Consider the following 15,853-nt stretch of genomic DNA (forward strand, 5'->3'; position numbering starts at 1 on the left):
CAGAATTATCTAATCTGCCATTCCCATCAAAGCATTCCTTTTTTCAGCAAAGCAATTTCAAAGTTAACTCTAATATTATACATTTTTAGATTACACTGTATATATTGGTGCCATTGTCAGTAATGAAGTGGATAAAACATAGATCTAATGTCTAATATTCTTATGCATGCCCTCAATAATATTTATATAGAAGGTATTTTTATTTTATTCTAATATGAATGAATAATACTTAAAAATAGTATAATTGCTTCCAAATACAATGTTATGTTTCCAAAAGGAAATCCTAGCAACCTATATTAATAATCTTATATAAAAACTCAGGTCACAGTTGTTGTTTTTTTTTTAATTTTTATTTTGTTGTATTAGTCACCATACAGTACTTCCCCAGTTTTTGATGCAATGTTCCATGATTCGTTATTTGCGTATAACACCCAGTACACCATGCAGTATGTGCCCTCCTTAATATCCATCACCAGTCTATCCCATTCCCCCACCCCCCTCCCCTCTGAAGCCCTCAGTTTGTTTCCCAGAGTCCACAGTCTCTCATGGTTCATACCCCCTTCTGTTTACCCACCCCCCTTTCATTCTTCCTTTCCTTCTCCTACCGATCTTCCTATTTCTTATGTTCCATAAATGAGTGAAACCATATGATAATTGTCTTTCTCTGCTTGACTTATTTCACTTAGCATAATCTCCTCCAGTCCTGTCCATGTTGCTACAAATGTTTCAGTTTTAACAAATATGTGTATATACACACTCACACATTCTCTCTCTCTGTATTAATAACTTTCTTCACTTTCACATCTCAGATTTATTTTTTATTTTTTAAAGATTTTATTTATTTATTTGACAGAGAGAGGCAGCCAGCGAGAGAGGGAACACAAGCAGGGGGAGTGGGAGAGGAAGAACCAGGCTCCCAGCAGAGGAGCCTGATGTGGGGCTCGATCCCAGAACGCTGGATCACACCCTGAGCCTAAGGCAGACGCTTAACGACTGCACCACCCAGGCGCCCCACATCTCAGATTTAAAACGTTATTTGTATTGCCTTCCTTAAGGCCCTAATGTAAGTAAAATTGAAACTATTTTCTTTATATTTGCTGCTTTGAGATTTAGTTACCTATTTTTCTCACATTCATGTCCAGCAAAATCTAAGCTTACAAGTAACAATTGCGTTTGAGTATACAGTTTGGCTGCATTCTTAAATCAATAAGCTCCTTCTATAAAGCTTAATTCGTATTTGAATTGTTAGGCTGTTCTTGGGTTGAGGTAACTGTCACAAATTCAGCACTTTGCATCTTATAGAATTTAGTTTCTTCGTTTTTTTTCTTTTTAAGTGTGTGTATACTACTGTTCCAATTTCCTCCAACTGCTTCAATTCCCATACCCTGCCTTTCCATGCACATACCTTATTATATAAACCTCAGTTGAAAAAAAAAAAAAAGAAACTGATGGTATATTGTGTATTTGTGAGCTGAATTAAAGGAGAGTGACTATGATTGTCCTGGAGCACCATATATTTTAATTTACACTTTTTACAAAAATATTAGAAATGCTAAAAATGATCGTGGGTAATTTGCCTACCAAACAACGGCACTTTGTTTATTTTAACGTTGATAACTTTCATTGATAGTGGAATAGAAATTCCTTTGGATATTGTGACAGGTTAGGAACAGGAACATGTCTTTGTATTTAAGTGTGTAATTGTAAGCATTAACGAGTTTTGAATACGTTTTCTGTATGTTTGTATTTCTCCTTTTCTACACAAAAATTGGCATTGCATGTTGTCATGTATCACCTTGACTTGTTTAAATAGATATATATGGAGTTTCTTTCTTAGTCCTCAAACAAGGTGGAATTATCCCTTACTTATTGACTCCCTGTCACATTTTGTAGACCATGGCATCAATATCCAGACTCCATGACATTTAATAGGAATAATCAGTCATATATTTTCTTTTTAGTTAATTTCCAGTGAATAAGTTGGTGCTGTTATCCCTAAGAATAAACAATGGCACATTCGATAGTATAATACATATATTTACTTCATACAGTTGGGTTTCATAATTTTTGAAGGTCAAAACCACTTATAATAAACTTCAAGAAGTTTATTCTAGAATGACCTAAAAAATATCTTCACTAAAGGAGGACATGTCAAACTTTGTAAGTATTTTAATCACACAAAGAAATAACTGTTTCATGTCAAATAGATACTAATACTAATATACCCAAAGTGGATACATTAAATTTTCAAAATTTTAGATTTTTAATAATTTTAACTTCAAGACCTGTAATTTGTTAACTTTTTTGGTTGAAAATCATTCTCCATATTGATAGTTATTTTATATTCTCATGCTGGTCCTTGTTATAGAGGAAAAACTAAGAAGGCAATTAGGTCACAGAATTGAATTTACATGCAGGTTTTACTAATTCTGTGACCTTGAGTAATTCTAAGTCTGTTTCTTTTTCTATAAAATGAGGATAGCAGAGTCTGTTATACTTTTTTTCTTAAAAAGGGGGACACAATATAGCTTTATAGGTATGGTCTTTGGTAGATGGCTGTGCATGTCCTTATTCATGGGATATGAATAATTGAGGATTATGAACATTTTTTTTTTTGTATAAAGAATGGGGAGCTATTGAGAATTTAAAAGAATTTTTTTTTCCTAAGTAACTACCAAATTGGCATCAATGAAACATTGGTAAATGGAATTTTGGGCTAAATAAAATTAATAAATAAGAGGAAAATATTACTACAAATTAGTTGTGAAATAATGAGATCTAAATTAGGATTTTTAAAAAAGATTTTATGTATTTATTTGAAAGAGAAAAAGAGGGAGAGAGTACAAGTAGGGGGAGCGGCAGGCAAAGGGAGAGGGAGAAGCAGGCAGGGAGCCTGATGCAGGGCTGGATCCCAGGACCCTGAGATCATGACCTGAGCCAAAGGCAGACGCTTAACCTACTGAGCTTCCCAGGTGCCCCTAAATTAGGATTTAACAGGAATATATACTTGAGTAATATACACTGTGTAATTGATGTCTGAGTGGACCTGGGTATCGTTGAAAGAGAGATTGTATTTGAGGGAGCTCTGCAATTCCTTTAAAGTGAGAATGTTTGAAATGAGATAGGAAGTAAAACAGGAAATTTGGGGTGTGGACAGGAAAAGGAACAGTTAAAAATATTCACTCATTCAACATACAAGTATTTATGAAGTTCCCAATAGGTGCCAGATACCTTATCAGGCTTTGGGGATAGACATAGACAGGGCTGCTGATAGCTCTCCTTCTTCTACCATGTCCTCATTGCCTGAAATGGGACAGGACAGGACTTAATAGCCATATTTAACAGATGTCAGAGATCCAGCATTAAATAATCAATGTCATTTAGTGACTAGAGGCTTCACTTCTTGCCCCATTCCTATGTTTCCACGCTACATAAGCCTCAGGAAAGAAGCTACAGAAATAGCTGTTAAAAACTCTCTTCTAAAGTTTGCAAGTGGGAATACAGAGTCAGGTACAATCAGTTTTATAGAATAAAAAATAGCCTATGTTGTTAAGATGTAACATAGTAACTTTTACCTATTATTCATATTTTCAGCCTAAATGACTCTTTTATTTGACATTTTCCATATCTAATTTTAAAATATAGAATTGATACCATTTTATGTCAGAGATATAGATTAAAACACATATGGTATTATTGTGAAAACACAAGACATTGCATATAAGAATATACATTATAAGTGTTGAAAATAATGTGTGCTTAAAATAGTATATATGTGTGAGTGTGTTGTATTCATTCAGGCTGCCATAACAAAGTACTATAGACTGGGTGGCTTATATGACATTTATATTCTCCGAGGTCTTCAGGCTGGAGTCTAAGATCAAGATTCTAACTGATTTGTTTTTGGGTTTCCAGTGAGAGCTCTCTTCCTGGCTTGCAGATAGTCACCTTCTCCCTATGTCCTCACATTGACTTTCCTTGGTGCATGTGCTCTCGTGTACGCCCACACACAGTGAGCTCCCTGATGTCTCTTCTTATGAGGACAGTAATCTTACTGGAGCAGGGCCCCACTTATGAGTCATTGAACCGTAATTACTTCTTTAGAGGCCCCATCTCCAAATACAGCCATGCTGGGGTTTAGAGCTTCAACATAGGAATTTGAGGAGGATAAAAACATTCAGTCCATAACATGTCTTGAAAGTGAATAATTGATTTGTGTTGAAGTGATTAATCTACAGTGAGAATTGTTTACTTTAGGCAGTTTCACCATACTGTTTTCCAAATTTCTTCTTGAAATTTCTTTTTAAAGTGTGTTATGTATTGATGGCTTCTAAATCTCATTATTCCTGGAAGGGCAATAAATGGAAAATTGTGTTCTATTTTCTTCATCATAAGATTGAAAATAAAGCATGTTTTCCTAAGCTCAACTCATATTGTTAAGTGATTATACTACCCTATAATGTTGAATGTACCCATGTACTCATGAATCTTCCCATAGCAATGCAAGTGAAGACATGATTCTTCTTCCTCATGTATCCTGTGATACAGTGGGGACCTGAAAGGCTTACAAGGCAATTAATTATGAGGACAGCAGGCAGCATCAGAACAAATGCAGAATATATGTTCTCAATGATGCTCATACAGGAAGTTCAATTGCAGAACAAATGCAATGATGCTCATACTGGAAGTTCAGTTATTTTTGTTACATTTTGTTTTTGTGTCCAGTTGGAGGGTTTGCATGGCTAGGAAATGTAGACATTTAAACCACAGCAAAGACAAATGTAAAATTTGGGTGTTAATTCACTGTCAGTCTGAAATCAATGAATAAATTATTGAGAAGGGGATACATAGAAAACAGAAAAAAAAGAAACAAGGTGCAAAAAAATTTAAAAATATATATGTATTGAGAGATAAGAACCCAAAAGAAAGTCAGAAGTAATAGTCAGATGGCAAGTACAGAGATTTGATTTTACCAATGAAATTAATTACTTCTGACAAATGCCCCCAGATTATAATTTCCCCAGATTCTACTTGTCCTATCAGTAACCATATAAAACTATGGTAATAATAATAGTATAACATGATTGGATTTGGTGGTAAGCTAGGTATTTCCCATTTAACCCCAAAGACTAAAAATGACAATTGAGAATAAAGGCCACTATGTGTATGACCTTCGGGATTGACCAACTCCTGAATGTCACCACCCTGCACTAGACCCTCATTACCTTAGTTTTCTCATTTCAGTAGATTCGGTGTTTCAAGCTTCTTCCCATATAAATAATGGGAAAGATAAGATGCAAAGGTAGGGTGTCCTTTGAGGGAGCTCAGTGCTTGTGGAGTCATTTACTTCTTTCATTTTGGGAGGAGGGACAGATCATTGAGTAGTTTCAACCCCCAAATCAAGCTAAGGAGGATTCAAGAAAATCTTTAAAAGTTGGAGTATATTGGATGGAAGGGGAAATTAACATCTAAATCCGAGTAACTAGCTGCTCAGTCACCATGCTTGTAACTGTTCCTCGTGCTACAGAAGTGGGAAAGGGCTTAGACAAATCATATGCCAGCATCTCCAAGTACAGAAGAAGATGCACCCCATCTTCAAGCTCATAGTTCATGAAAGGTATGGAATGTGCAGTCTACATGTGCATACGTGTTGCAGAAGTGTGGGTCCTATAGGAGTTGTCCTGTGAGACTGGGGGCTTTGGGTTTTCCTGTGACAACCACAGCATGGTACAAAAGGTAAAGCATATGAGAGAAAGGAGATAAGTGACCACAGGACTTGCAAAAGAACCATTTTTACCTGAGAGCAGCTAGGAATTAGAATGCAGTGTCTTAATATGAGACTACAGTTAATGGACTCTGAGCCTTCTATGTAATGAGCGGTAATCCCAACAGACTCTACTACAAGCTCATTACATCATTCATTAAGGAATCATATCATGCCAGTCACATATAAGTACATAAGATAAGCAAGGAAATTGTATGTATATTTCTCCTTTTTTGCTTCTTCTGAATTAGGGTATTGTACCTTAATTATTTGGTTTTGGGAAGGGAAAGCAAGAATTTGTTAGGTGTCCCCTTTACTTTTCCATTGCTGGTTAAGGGGAGGGATTACCTCTCTTCAAAAATATTAACTTCCCAAATGGGCCAATATTTTATCCATTTAAATCCTTCTTTATAGCATTTTGAAATTCATCATACCGGTTAAAGGACTTTGTTCTTTACGGTGTGTACGTAGGATGAAGAAAGAAGAAAGGGAGTCAAGTAATACCAGCTGCTATAAAAATAACTTCACAAAAAGAGTACAGTAAATTCCACCAAGATCCCGTAGTCTTCCTAACTGGTAGGAAGCTTTTTCCTAGATACGCAGGATTCATGCATCTTTGGCTCCTCCATCTATACATGACGTCAAAGTTCTCTGTACTGCTTGCACAGAGCGAGCTGGCCGGAAAGGAAGTACTATGATGACCAGACGTGGGGATACGACTGGAACTCCTGCAACATTCAGGTGCAGGCGTGCAGGCTTTGTGTGGGCGTAAGTTTTCTTTATGTTTGTTTTATTTGAGTATAGATGACATAGAGGTCACATAAGCTTCAGGTGTATAACTAGTGATTTCACAAGTTTACACATTGTGTCATGTTCACAAGTATAGCTGCCATCTGTCCTGTTAACATCACTCTTACAGTATCATTGGCTACATTCTGTATGCTGTGTCTTAGTCCTGCAACGTATTCCTTCCGTAACTGGAAGCCTGTATCTCCCATCCCCTTCACCCATTTTACCCAACCCCTCACCACCCTCTCCTCTGGCATCCATCAGCTTGGGCTTTGTATTTATAGGTCTGATTCTGCTCCCATTTATTCATTTAAGGGTGTGTGTGTGAGAGAGAGAGACAGAGAGAGAGAGAGAGAGAGAGAGAGATTCTGTTATGAGTGGAATTACATGGTATTTGTCTTTCTCAGTCTGACTTATTTCCCTAGCCTAATACCCTCTAGGTCCATCCATGTTGCCTCAAATGGCATAATCTCATCCTTTTTTGTGGCTAGGTAATATTTCTCTCTGTGTGTGTGTGTGTGTGTGTGTGTGTGTGCGTGCCACTTTTTCCTTATCTATTCATCTATTATTGATGGCCACTTGGGTTGCTTCCATGTCTTGGCTATTGTAAATAATACTGCATATATGCATCGAGGTGCATATATCTTTTCAAATTAGTGTTTTTGTGTTCTTTGGGCAAATACCCAGTAGTGGAATTACTGGATTATATGGCATTTCTACTTTTAAGTTTTCTGGAGAACATTCATCCAGTTTTCACAGTGGCTGTACCAATTACTACATTCCCACAAACAGTGCACAAGGATCATTTTTCTCCACATCTTTGCCAGTACTTGTTGTCATTTTGATTTTAGCCATTTTAGCCAGTGTAAGGTGATATGTATCTCATTGTAGTTTTGATTTGCATTTCCCTGATAATTAGTGTGGCTGAGCATCTGTGTCTGTTAGCCATCTGTATGTCTTCTATGGAAAAATGTCTTCATTTCTTCTGCCCATTTTTTAATCGGATTATTTGGTTTGGGGGTATTGAGTTATATAATTTTGGATATTAATCCCTTATTGGATATATCATTTACAAATATCTTCTCTCATTTAGTAGGTTGTCTTTTTGTTTTAGTAATGGTTTCTTTTGCTGTGCAAAAGCTTTTTATTTTGATATAGTCCCCAATTGTTTATGTGTCCTTTTGTTTGCCTTGCCTTCGGAGACATACCTTGAAAATGTTGCTATGGCTGATGTCAAAGAAATCACTTTCTGTGCTGTCTTCTAGGATTTTTCTAGTTTCGGGTCTCATATTTATGTCTTTAGTCAATTTTGAGTTTATATTTGTGTATAGTATTAGAAAGTAATCTAGTTTCGTTCTTTTACATGTAGCTGTCCAATTTTCCCAGCACCATTTATGAATGTTCATAGGAATTCTATTTATAATCACCAAAAACTGGAAGTATTCATTGTGTCTTTTGAAAGGTGAATGGAGAAGCACATTGTTGCACGTCCATACGATGGACTGCTATTCACCAGTAAAGAGAATGCACCACCAAGTCATGTGAAGACATGAATGAATCCTAAGTAACTACAGCTAAGTGAAAACAGCGAGTCTTAGAATGCTGTGTACTTTATGATTCCACTTATGAGTTCTGGAATAGAAAACACTGTAGAAACAGGACTGAATCAGTGATTGCCAAGGAAGTATATCTGCTGTCATCAAGTTTTGATGTGACTGCACCGAGTAAGAGACCGTGAGCCCAAGGACCCAGCTAAGCTGTACCAGAGTGTCTGACTCACAGAAACTGTGAGATAATAAATGTTTGCTGTTTTAAGGTACTAAAAAGTAGACTAGTAAGTCATGCTCTAAGTGAGACACTTCATATATGCTCATATTCCAATGGCTAGAATTAAGTTATATGATGACATCTAAGTACACAGGAAACTGGAAATTTCAGTCCAACTATATGCCCATGAAGAGGAGGAAAAGAATCATATGAGCAGCTATTCCGTTTCTTCGCTGGTTTGTTTGTTTGGCTTTCTGGCCACTTTATTTCCGGTACAGATTCCAGTCACTTTATCTTCAAAGTATTCACTCAGAATCAGTCAGAATAATCCAGGTTATGCTCACTAACTAACAAAAGCAATGTCTCAGTGGCTTAAAGCCACTTATACTTCTCAGTCACAATACATGCCAACATAGTCTGGCAGAGGGGCTCTAAATATAGTGGTCATGCAGAGAGCGGGATGGATGGGATCACCATCATGTCCTGTAGTTCCATAATTACCATGGCAAGGCTAGGAGAGCATGGAACTCATGTAACTTCTGCCAACATTTTGTTGGCTAAAGTAAAATACTTTTTCTTCTTTCTTTCTTTCTTTCTTTCTTTCTTTCTTTCTTTCTTTCTTTCTTTCTTTCTTTCTTTCTTTCTTTCTTTCTTTCTTTCTTTCTTTTTTTTGAGAGAAAGAGATTGAGCATGAGTGCATGGCAGGAAGGGCAGAGGGGGAGGAAGAGAGACAGTCTTAAGCAGGCTCCATGCCCAGTGCAGAGCCTGGTATGGGCTCAATCTCACAACACTGAGATCACGACTCCAGCTAAAATCAAAAGTCAGATGCTTAACCAACTGAGCCACCCAGGCGCCCCTAAAGTAGCTTACTTTTCATACTAACTTCCAAAGTTGTAGAGACACGTGCGTCCAAAAGGAGAACTGCAATATATATATACATATATATATATATATATATATATATGTATATATATATTAGGCCTTAATTACCATTCCATAAATCCTGTCATTATGTTCACCTCCAAGTCCCAAAATATCCAGCCATTGTGAAGTGCTCTGCATCAGGTCACTGCTTAGATAGTTTATTATGTATTGTCAAGTTCTAAACTAAAGAGAAAAGTTATTTTCCCTAATCGTCCACTATAGAATGGTGAACAAGGAGAAAATGATCGCTATAAACACTCCCTTTCAGAAGAGTAGAGATAGGAAATCACACATAGCAATCTCTGGTTTGTAACAATCACAGAATCCTGCTGGATAACCTTTGTAAAAACTTCCTCTCCTGTAGGTTTGGAAAGTTCCGTAATTAGACTTGTATTCTACTCTTGGGGAGAAAGAGCCTTGCCAGGTCTCTTCAATGTCCTACGTGTAGGTGTGTGTATGTTTCCGCATTTCTGTGAGGGCTGCCTTCCTTACCATGCACTATGTCATCGTCTAAAGTGATTATTTGGAAATTATGTTCTCACTGGGGTCTGCACAGCTTTCACAGTTTATATCCTGATATTGAAAGTTGATGGGCAAAAAGAAATAGACAAAGCCACTATTACATTAGACTTTTTCTGTCCTTGGTAGAACAATCCACGACCACACCTCTAAAAACATAAGCAGGCTTCTGATCCATTTGCTTCTGGAAATGTTTGAGTTCCAGTAATCTACTCGAAGTTTTTTTTTTGTTTGTTTGTTTTGTTTTTTGTTCTTTTTTTCCTAGACATAGGTCTTAAGGTGTCTTTATTTCTCAACTTCAAATCTATTCATTCTCTTTCAACATGAAGTTATTTGAAATTATAGGTGTGGGTGTGAAGGAAAGACCCTTAGTTAGTACTTTGTCACAAGGCCTAAGTGACCTTATTTAATGGGAAACTTAAAGGATATGTGTCACTCAGACAACTTTTTTCCTTGTTTACTAGACTTTGAGACCAAGAAGCAGCTGGGTTTTCCAACCTGGCGTAGCCACACATTTCTGGACTTTATGCCTGAAAACTCAATTCTTCTCTGCGCTTGAGCTCATCTCTCTTGTTTAGTGCTGTAGTAAAAGCAGAAGATAAATGCCAGCACTATCATTCCATTTCTTTCCGAAAACTTCCCACATAGCTATGTATTATTAGGTGCATGGACTGCTTTCCAAGTTATCAGCCATAACAGTTTTGTCAACTGTGTTATTTTTGCATAAAAAGGATCTTTAGTCTTCTTACTGCTGACATCAATTTCCTTATAGATCACAGCTAAATGGCTTAACTAATTATATTTATATCATTTACAAAATCACCCCAATCATCAAATAATGTTTCTATTGGTTAAAGGAACTTCTAAAACCTGAAATAATGTGTAATGGTGTAATAATACAAACTGCACAAAATTACTCTTTTGCTAATATAACATCCTAAATGCATGTTCCTAGTCTGTAGCCTACTCTCTAAAAATCTGTTTATAATTCCCCAGGCAGCCTAGGATATTCAAGCTGATATTTATGTATAAAACTTGTCTCTTTTCCACATAAAATACAGTACAGTACAATGCAATGCGGCTTTTTCTCACCGATCTCCTTTGTGCTGTTATTAGCAAATACACTGTTTCTGTATGTTATAGCCCCAAAAATAGATTGTATGCATGTAGTTTTATGCAATTATTAATCCACTTACAGGAAAATTTTTAAAAATCCTTTATAATACCAGTTTCAATAATTATGTAATTACTTTTACTATTACTCTTGGCTTTTTCAAGTGAGTTCATGTTACTGTCCGGGGTTACTTGCTTTGAGCCTGAAGAGCATCTTTTAGTAGTTCTTCTGAAGCAGATCTGCTAACAAAAAATTACATCAGGGTGCCTGGGTGGCACAGCGGTTAGGCATCTGCCTTCGGCTCAGGGCGTGATCCCGGCGTTGTGGGATCGAGCCCCACATCAGGCTCCTCCGCTCTGAGCCTGCTTCTTCCTCTCCCACTCCCCATGCTTTGTTCCCTCTCTCGCTGGCTGTCTCTCTGTCACATAAATAAATAAAATCTTAAAAAAAAAAAAAAAGTCTTTTAAAAAAAATTACATCAGTTTTTGTCTCTATGGGGATGTCTTTATTTTGTCTTTCACTATTGAAAGATAGCTTTTCTCGACATATAGTTGTTTGACAAGTTTTTAATTTTTGAGCACTTTGAATATCTTGTTCTGCTGCTTTGTGTCTTCCATTGTTTCTGTTAAAAAATCAGCTGTTAATCTTAGGAGGCTTCCCTTGTAAGTGAATCTTGCTACTTTCAAGATTTTCTCTTGTCTTTTAGCATTTTTCCTATGATGTTTCTACTTACAGATATCTGTATTTATCCTACTTGGAGATTGTTGAAGCTCCTGGATGTGTACGTTAATGTTTTTCAATAGATATAAGAGGTTTTCAGCCATTATTTCTTCAAATATTTTCTGCTGCTTTCACTCCTCTCTTTGATATTCCTTGTGTATGTTGGTGTGCTTAATGGTGTCATGAATTTTTTTAATTTTAATTTTAAATTAAAGTTTAATTTTAATTTAATAAAAATTAATTTAATTAATAAAAATAAATTTAATTAAATTTAAAACAAATTTAACTTAATTTGTTTATTTTTCTTCATTCTTTTATCTCTTTGTGATTCAAATTGCAGTCTTCATCCACCTGTTATCAAGTGCATTAATTCTTCTATCAGTTCAAATCTACTGTTTAGCTACTCTAGGTAATTTTTGTGTTACTGTATATTTCAATCTATAATTTCCATTTTATTCTCTTGACATATAATTTGTGTGTCTTTCTTTATATTCTCTTTTTGATGCAACATTGGTATTATACCCTTCTTTACCTCTTAAAGCATGTTTTTGCTTTAGTTCTATGAGCATATTTATACTTGCTACTTTAAAGCCTTTCTGTTAAAATCAACATTGAGTGACTCTTACAGACAATTTCTGTTGCTTGCTATTTTCTTTGGTGTATGTATCTTACTTTTTTGCTTCTTTGGATATGTCATTTTGTTGTTGTTTTTGTTGGAAACTGGACATTTTATATAATACAGCAATTCTGTGTACTGTTCCTTTCCCTAATCTGGGCTTTGCAATTGTTATTTGCTTATTTACTTGTTTAGTGACTGACTAGATTATTCTGGTGAGATTTACTCCAACTTCCCCACCCCCAGTGTGAAGCCTCTGATGTTGCTCCTAAGATATGCATCTTTGGGTATGCCTATAACCAAAACACTGGTTTTGGCAGAACTCTGACTATCTTTCTTTGACCACACTCATTGCCAGCTAATTGCTTTATTGTTTTCAACAATATCCTATGGTATTCTTTGGCTCGCAGACTAAACCGATCAAATTTGGTTTCTTTACAAGGAAAAGCTCCAGAGGTCAGTATTTGAGATTTGTTCTGATCTCAGAAGGGCTCTTCTCAGCTATGTCTTTTCCCAGTTGTTCTCTGAAAAACTATCAGGCCTGCAGTTTAGCCTATGTCTCTAATGAATCCATCAATTCCTATCATTTACTTTGTATTATAACTTCCATTGTTTTAGAGAATGCCCTTAGGCATGAACTTCTCATATTCTGTGTCAAATGAAGTCAGTTCTTTTGGAGAGGCATTATAGTTTTTAATTCTATGGCTGCTTCCCCTCCCAGGCAAAATCTCTGAGCCATACCACTGTTGCTGGGGGTAGGAAAAATGATACCCTTCTCTCTGATACCCCTAATTTAGGTGCTGATTGCTCAGTGGATAGGGGAAAGCAGGCCTGGGTCTCCTTAGTTTGCCTCTCTTAGCATGGGATTACCACACTATGAAGCAGGCCAAGGATAATCAGGAAACCAACATTCTCAGTGGCATCCTACATCATGTAGAATTTCTGTTGTACTAAGAGGGATTGATAAGAATTAGGGAGTCCCTGTCTCTTGGTTTTATTCCCCAGAACCTAGCCTCACCAGTAGGTAGCTGAAGGCAAAATTCAAAATGATGATGTCCTGCCCCTCCATAGATAATCCTCTGTCTGGGAGCTTGAGGAAGAGGGAGCTCTGTCTTACTAACTATACCAGTATGAAGTAGAGTTTCTACCTCACTGAGCTAGGAGGAGGAGGGATGGCATGGGTGTTAATTAAGGTACAATAGACTTACAATTCTTACTGAGTATTAGTATATTTTCTTGAATAAGTGTTTTTTTTTTTAATTTTCTTTATGCCCTCTGGGCCATTGCCAGAAAATTTAAATCTTGCTCTTCTATTTTATTATTCTCCCCAGTTTCACTGGGGAGCAGATTCATGGAACTCCTTACACTGTCATGGTACAAGTGGAACTCCCACACTATATTTAAGTTAGCATTTTTTCAAATGCCTCAGTTATTACAGTAATTAGTGGAACTAGGCTTCTATCCATAAGAGACTTAAATGGATTTCTTTAATCATCGTATACACATGGCCATTGGCACTGAAAGAATCACTGTTGACCATATTCAGCTCATTGGCAGCTCTCAGTCCAAACTTATGCTATTAGGAAGCCAAGAGGCTCACCCCAGGTCCAACATGACTGCTCAGGATGTTAAATTCGAATTATACTCTCTAGGTGAAGACCTTTTTACATATTTTGGGAGAGACCAGTTTAGAGGAAAACATTAAAATATTTGTGTTTATTTTAGTGATTTTACCAGCAACCAGTTCAGGTCAAAAAATATTTGTTTAATTTCTGATAAAATATGTAGCTTGAATATTTCTTTAACACATCTCACTTCTAAGATCCTAGATAAATGGTAATAAAGTGGTAGATATATACTAGAATTAATATAAAAGTAGAGGAAACAATAGTGGTAGACAAATTATAATAAATTTTGGAAAGATGTAAAAGATGGAAGAGTAAGTGATAAATGAGAAGCACAATGGACACACACACCTGTAAGGAGATGTTAACATTTGTTTAAATTGTAGAACACTAAATTTTAAGGAATTTGAGGCAATGGTCACTGTGAGGAGCAATAATAAAAAAGCATTCAAAAATTTAGATGATGTTATGGATTGGATTGTGTACCTCCAAAAGTCAGTGTGGAAGCCTACCTTCCAGGACCTCAGAAACTGTATTTGAAGACAGAGCCATTACAGAGGTAATTTAAGTTAAAATGAGGATATAAGGGTGAGCTCTAATTGAATCTGTTTGGCATCCTTAAAAGAGGTGATTAGGACATAGAGAGAGACATCAGGGATGTAATACAGAGGGATAGCCATGAAAAGAGGCAACAAAAGGGCAACCATCTGCAAGTGAAGAGAGGCCTCAGGAGAAACCAACCATGCTTGATCTTGGACTTGCAGCCTTCAGAACTGTGAGAAAATAAATTCTGTTTTTTAAGCCACCAACTTACAGTATTTTGTTGGGGCAGTCCTACAAAACCAATACAGGTGACTAGGTGAAATTTTTGTATACCAAATTTATGGAGTATGCACTAGGAGATTATCTCATCTTTCCATTGATTTCCTCCCATGTAACAGAAATGAAGAATGCCTTTGACAGGTTTCTTATTAGACTGGACATAGCTGAGAAAAGAATCTCTAAACTATAGGATATATCAATAGAATCCTTAAAACCCAAAAGCAAAGAGAAAAGACTAAAAAACAAAACAAAATAAAACACAATATATCCAAGCTCTGCGTGATAACTACAAAAGTTGCAACATCCACGTAATGGGAATACAAGAAGAGAGAAAGGAACAGAAGAAACATTTATAACAATTACTGAGAATTTTCCAAAATTAATTTCATACACCAAACCACAGATCCATAAAACACTGGTAAGATAAATGACAAGAAAGAGAGAGAGAGAGGAACGAAGGAAGGAAGGAAGGAAGGAAGGAAGGAAGGAAGGAAGGAAGGAAGGAAAGAAGGGGGAGGGAGGGAAAAGAAAAGAGAAAAGAAAAGAAAAGAAAAGAAAAGAAAAGAAAAGAAAAGGAAAGGAAAGGAAACTAACCTAGGTATATCATTTTTAATCTATAGAAAATAGGAAATTTGTTGCCAGTAGACCTGCCTTGCAAGAAATGTTAAAAATTCTTTGGAGAGAAATAAAATGATATGCATCCTGAACTTGACTCTTCATAAGGAAGGAAGAGCATCAAAGAAATAAGTGAAGGTAAAATAAAAAGTGTTATTTTTCTTCTCCTTAATTGATCTAACAACAGTTCAAAATAATGATGCCAACAGTGTATTTGATTATATATGTTAGGTATTTCAGAAATATACATATATTTAATATGCAAATATGTGTACTATAAATAATAAATATATAACTATAAATGTATAATACATATATTTAATATATGTACTTACGTGTGTTTATTGTAAGTAAAATGAATGACAGCAATGAAACAAGACACAAGAGGGAGAAATTGGATTATTTTATTATTATTAGGAACTCAGACTACTCATCAATTGGTATAGTATATTTGAAACTGGACTTGAATTAGCAACACCTAAAAAAAGTTTTTACAAAAAGTATAATGGATATGTTAAGAAAAGAGAGGAAAAGGAATCGTAGAATGGATAAGCCTCTGACAGAGCTAAGGACAAAAA

Source organism: Ursus arctos, unplaced genomic scaffold (genome assembly GCF_023065955.2).
Source record: "Ursus arctos isolate Adak ecotype North America unplaced genomic scaffold, UrsArc2.0 scaffold_20, whole genome shotgun sequence".
Classification (NCBI taxonomy): Eukaryota; Metazoa; Chordata; class Mammalia; order Carnivora; family Ursidae; genus Ursus; species Ursus arctos.